This window comes from Eucalyptus grandis, chromosome 2 (assembly GCF_016545825.1).
Source record: "Eucalyptus grandis isolate ANBG69807.140 chromosome 2, ASM1654582v1, whole genome shotgun sequence".
In the NCBI taxonomy this organism is placed as follows: Eukaryota; Viridiplantae; Streptophyta; class Magnoliopsida; order Myrtales; family Myrtaceae; genus Eucalyptus; species Eucalyptus grandis.
This window is the reverse complement of record NC_052613.1, coordinates 41,895,894-41,901,992: the sequence shown is the minus strand read 5'-3', so window position 1 is coordinate 41,901,992 and position 6,099 is coordinate 41,895,894. Positions and strand designations below refer to the sequence as shown.

The 6,099-nt window shown below is 38.1% G+C and overlaps 1 long non-coding RNA gene across 3 annotated transcripts; it reads left to right on the top strand.

The window, feature by feature from the left end:
* Positions 1–3,330, top strand: LOC104432903. 3 transcript variants are annotated; one of them, XR_723434.3, is made up of 3 exons: positions 104–1,018; positions 1,184–2,764; positions 2,925–3,330. It is a non-coding gene; the product is annotated as an uncharacterized LOC104432903 (long non-coding RNA). The 3 variants fall into 3 exon arrangements; XR_005548409.1 differs by lacking the exons at positions 104–1,018; positions 2,925–3,330 and adding an exon at positions 1–82 and having other exon boundaries at positions 1,184–2,915; XR_723433.3 differs by lacking the exon at positions 2,925–3,330 and having other exon boundaries at positions 1,184–2,915.
* Positions 3,331–6,099: the final 2,769 nt, after the last annotated feature.

Below are 6,099 nucleotides of genomic sequence, written 5' to 3'. Positions count from 1 at the left end.
GAAAGACCAAAAAGGAAAAAAAGGAAGATGCCCATGCCCTCCTCGAGCGCTTATAAAATCTCTCTCCCACACTGTTGCCTTTGTATGACTTCCCTAACTCTCTCTCTCTCTCTCTCTCTATAACCCTCAAAGATTTCTCTCTGGTTTTGGCATAAGATCAGCTCTCTCTCTATCTCTCTCTCTCTCTCTCTGTGATTGTAGTTTTTCTGTGTGTTCTTGTTTCCGATTGCTTTCACTTGGTCAGATGCTTTTGCTTCTCGTTTGTTTAATTTCCCGGTGCGATGTTTTTGTCAGGGTTCGGGCCGATTTAGATCTAAAGAGAGATGTGATTTTTCTCCTGAAAATTCTGGATTTCTATTTCCTTTTCCCTGATTTTTTCTTCGAAAATTCGCGAGGTTTGGCCGGAAGACGAGCCAGAGAAAAGTTCCAAAAGAGTCCCTTTCTGCCCTCTAAATTTTATCGCTTTTCTTTTGGGTCAATCCGGGGTAGTTCTCACTCGTGGATGCTGTTTATTAATTTTATGTTGCTTTATCGTGATTCGTTAAATATATGGTACGAGGATCTACTGTTTTAAATATATGCGATATAGAATTCAATTTTTTTATTTGGGTCTGGCGGATTCAAACTCTTGGGTGCTATTTACGTAAGACCATTTCCATAGTTTCTCCAGTGTTGGTCAAAGCCGATAGGCTAACGTGTGTTCCTTTGTTTCTTTTTGCCCCTTTCTGTTTTCAAGATTTTCCAGCACATATAGACACATCGAATTCTTCTCAGCATTTCCCTTATGTTCCTTAAATATCCAAGCATGGTTTGATACATGGATCAGTACGCCTTTACAGTCGTCGGTTGCAGGCGTAGCATCATCAAGATTCACAAGTGAAAATGGACGGCGATGATTGGATCGCCCTTTGCCGAAAGTCCATCTGAGATTGAGAATCTTGATGATGCTGCATCGGCAATAAACGACTCTACACGACAATCTCGAGGTCCCTCTTCTTTGCTTTTCTGTTGCCTTCAGGTGGGTTTAGATTAAATTTGTTTTCTTGGAAGTTTATTTATTAAAAGATGCTTATAGATTCTCTTTGCACTTTGCAAAAGAAGTATGAGATTCAGATCGGAGCTGATTAAAGATACTGAGAATACTGACTGCCTTTAAAGCTTTGTTCTTTTTCCGACTGCGCAGATCTACAGTCGTGTTTCCTCCAAAGAAATATGTGAAGCCTACTATATGTAAGAAACGGCTTATGATGCATCACAAGTTGCATGAAGGCATAACGTTGGAATGTTGCAGAGAGTGAATTAAATCAGAGGGAGAGGGAGAGAGAGGAGTCACGGAAGATGGGAACTGATGAGATTCGCCGCATGAAATATGTTCATCATGCTCAGGAAGTGTAAATTCCCTTCAATCCTGTAGATTTCTACTTTTGATTCTAATTTTTCTCTCTGGCATGCTTGGCTAGTATATAAGATTAATTCTTTGCTTCTTTTGGTTATTTGTCTATTGTTCAAACATGCACTGGGGTATTTTGTTTCTCCCCAGTTTGTTTGGTTCATTAGCAGCTTAAGATGAGTTTGATTTGTTTGTTTGAGTACAGAGGCCAACATAAAAAAGTTCACAATCATTTGGGTCTTTTGGAATCTTCATCATTAGATTTTTAGAAAGTTTGATCTTTTAGAAACATCAATGACCTGCTCAAATTTCATGAAACAACGACGGAACATCTAATTAGGATCAAATGTGTCAACATATTCATATATATGTTACAAAAAATCATATTGCTTTTCATTAAATTTCACCTAGTTTCCCATTGAATTTGATTGAATCACATCTCCTCAAATCTAACAAGTTGACCATGTCCGAGAAAATATACATGAGCTCATCACTGAAAGTTCTCTAACTTTCCTACCACTTCTCTCTTGACTTAGATTTGAATCAAGCTGTATGATCACATATCGTTTATCCGTCAAACTATACCTTCTCAGCAAAAAATGGCCAACAAAGAAGTGAGTGAGAACTCCACAAATGGTTTGTGTCTCAGAATATGTGCATATTTGAAATCAGGAACTGATTTCTTCTTCTGACCATGATGTGCCAATCAAGGTGGGAGGATGTCTAATTTGTCACTTTGCTTTTGCTAATATCTGCACAAAAATCGACCTATCAATCTTATTGTTGTGGGACCGATCGAAACGGTTCCCATAAACTTCTTTTCACCTCTGCTACTGAAGTGGTACTAGAAAGTATCTCAAAATATCTCCATTTTCTGCTTCATCCATCATGACAGCGACGAAACCAGACACCTCAATTGAATTTTATGGAAATCTGTGTGCCTGGATCGCCTTACCTATCTGGGAACACATTGTGACTAGTCCTATATTAAGTTAGGTTTATGTTTCCAGATCAAGAAACTTCTTTTAGATAATTACCTTCGTTGACTAAATGTACAAGCCTAAGGACACCTCATACATGTCGAATTTTATCCTAAAGTCAAGAGATGCTATATATTGTGCAAAGGGAATTTACTCCATGACGTGTGATTTTTCAGGAGCTATGGAGAAGGGATGGATCCTGCGTAAGCAAAGATATATTGGTCAAATATGGCTTTACCAAATGAAGAAGCAAGAGGATCAAGGGACGTGGCATTTACGAGTGTCGGAATGCGTTGCGTAATAAAGATATTTTGATTCTATTCCTTTCACAACTTCACAAAGTCTTCAGATTCTCATATATGTTCTCTTTCTGGTGTGCCTTGTAGCATTCAAAGTAAGTCATTGTCAGGTTGAACTTTTTCTTTGTTTTTTAAGAAAAAAACCATGGGTATGAGCCCAAAAGGCCAACTACCTCAATATCCATGGAACACCGTGTAAGCGTCACGAAATGTTGATTAAAATGGAACTTTGTGCGAATGCTGCCATCTTTGTAGGTTGGATATACATCACAAGAATGGATGTCGATACTTTTGCACAAACCAGCTAAAGATTATCTCTCCTGACGTTCTTCTTCCAAATAATCAAGCATAATTTCACGACATTGCTAGGGCAGGTAAGATAGGCCGGGTGGGATTCGCCAAGATCGAGTTAAAGAGTCACGATCCTTTATTTGCTTTTCCCTTCATTCTCACCCGTTTTCCGTTTGGTACTAAACATGAAGTGTTTATGTTTCTCTTTTGACCTTCATTGACAATAATCTTGGGTAAGATTTTCTGTTCTTAGTGTATCCGACTTCATGGCCATTGCTTTTAAAATGTACTTCCTATAATTCGAATGACTTCATAGATTAACCTCTCTTCAACTGGTGCAAAATTCATATGGGATCTCCAGTCCAATATACTTCCGTTACCCTTTTTCTTTTCTTCTTTCTTTTTTCGCTTTGTGTGATCCACGCATATAGTATCCGATTATACTCATAATCTCGCTGTGCGTGAGATAGCTCTTGCGGCAGACAGAAAACTTATTACTTGTCTGAAGAGCTCAGCTAGTAGAGATGTCCACATGACAGGTTGTGACTTTGCGAAACATAGTCGTATGTCCATGTATATATGTAAACCCTACATGAAATGAGAATTCTTTAAATGACTCATTTCATGACCTCTAGCTGGGGTAACACCATGTCTTATAATCTTTCCGGTTTTGGGAGTTCTTCGATGTTCTCTTTAGGTTTGTTTCCAAGTAAAACGTTGGCATGACTGATAGGTTCGTCGAGATGAAATTACCACGGTCTGATTCCAAGTGTCTTGTGTTCATGTGAGGTTTGATGTTGCGAATCAATCTAACCATCAATGATGTAAAGCCCCATGAAAATGTCTTCTCCGATTTGCCTTGAAGGATTATCTGTCGCAGTTCTTTCGAGGTTAGATTTACTATGTATATTCCTTTTGATGCTTTTCAGATGGATTCCCAGTGCCCGTAGAAAAAGAAACAAAATACTCTCATTTTAGTCGCCAATTTCTCTTTGGGAAGTTGTGAAAGAATATGAAATAGACTCATTCTATATAGATGATTCAGAGGACATATAGAGTAAATCATGATGCAAAAATCATATGAAGAATTGTGCTTTAACTCCTCGGGCACTTAGTTGGGGTACACTGGGTATCTTGTTCCGGGATTAAAAGGTATTTATTCAAATCCCATTAACTACGTGCAAAACAATCTATATCAAGGTATTTGTACAAGTCAAAAGTATGAACTTAACTTATTCATCAGGCTTGCAGAGTATATTATGAGTTTTCACATAGCTAAATCCCATGTTTGTGTCCTTAAAATTATTATTTAAAAAAAAAAGTTATTTCCTTTAGTGGGATGTTGTGTGAATTTCACTTTATTTGATTACATGGTCGACATGATCCATCGCAGTAAATCTATGCAAAAGTTGTCCCGTTGCCTAGACACTTACTACTTAAAGGAAATAATGGTCCCCATGCAAGCATTGTCTGGTTACAATTGATGGGTAGTACCATCAAGAACCTTTGCAAGGACCATTATAATGGCATTCCTACACTAGTCTCATCGACCCGCCCTAAATTGAATGGCTCCCACGCCATCGCAGTACAGCCAAAGCCAAACAATCGACTATCTTTCGCTTTGTTATTCAAAAGTATGTGGGTACAGCTCTTTTTGACAGTGAATCATGGCGTCTTGCACGAGATCCACGTGATCTAACGGCTAGAATGTATCGGGTTTGTGCGATAACGGCTGTCAATGAACATACCGTGAATCCATTTCATTCGGCAAGTGGGATCGGAAGAGTAGTTACTTTTGTTAGGTTGTCCAGGAAGAGCTGCATGTGCAGGTCCTACATTTAATAAGTTCAGCAAAGACAACGATTGTACAGGAACTGTAAAGTCTCCAAAATCATTTTCAGCAAGCACACAGCTCATTCTTCATTCTCTTCTTTTTAGAGAAAAACACAGCTCATAAGTAAAGTGAAAAGTTGCTCGATGCGATACTAACGTATATCGAAACTATTTGGTTTTTTGCATGAGAAGTTGCTGACCTCATTAAGAAATTAGGGCTCTTTTGATAAACCGTCCATCATTTTAAGGGAAGAAAATGAAGAAAAAGTTTGTTCGATGGCTGCCGAAAATTTTATATGAGATATTATTAGTTTCTACCGAGCACATAACGTTACAGTTAGTATAATAGGTTCTTATAATAGGTTTTGTTAACATAGTTTGTATTATCGTCAATTGAGCTCGATACAATAGTTTGTATCATCGTCAATTGACCTCGATACTGTTAAGAGCCGAATACTTTAATGAGGTCATCGCACAAGTTCCGTAAAAATCTAACAAGAGAAAATTATCCCATCGTTTCACCTTTTGTTCAAGAGGTGAAACCATCGAATTACCTTGGTCAACCACGTATGTCGACTTCTCCTTTTAATTTTAGACATCTAAAATATGAGATTTTCTTCTTTGTCGCATCCACCTGATACTATGCACGCTTAACCCTTTCAAAAGGAAGCTTCGCTGTTAAAATGACTAGTAACTTTTTTTTAATTTTGGTAGTAATCTATTCCTACGGTTAGTGAAATTTCATACTAAAGAAGTGGATACTAGTTAGAGATGAGCATGGTTCGAGTTGGCGGTTCTTGTCCTAAATCCAAGAACTACCCATTAAAGACTGATTCCTAAAAGTTGGAATCGGGAATTGCCCATTGATTTCATGGATACAGCCGAGAATTGAATCGTCAGTTCAGTCTAGTTCCTGAGTGGGTCTATAGAATCGGTCCTACCAAGCTTCACGCGTTAGTATTATAATACGCAACAAAAAATTACACGATGGAATCACCTCATCAAAGACACTCCCAATTAGAGGCAATAAACCAACAATATTAGCATGTTAGGAAGTGTGCAAGCAAGAGAGCACACTCACCAAACTTGTTATAAGTGGGCAAAAGTAGACAACTATCTAACAAAAATAATAGTAAGTAGCCTAGGGATTTAGGATTTTTTATTTTTAAAAATATGTGTTATATATATTATTGGTCCGGATGAACAGTTTCACACTTGAAATCGAGAACCGAACCGGTGCCCACCAATTCCAATAAATTGAACGAAGAACCAAACCGGTTCCCTTAAGAACCACTGGTTCTTGGGC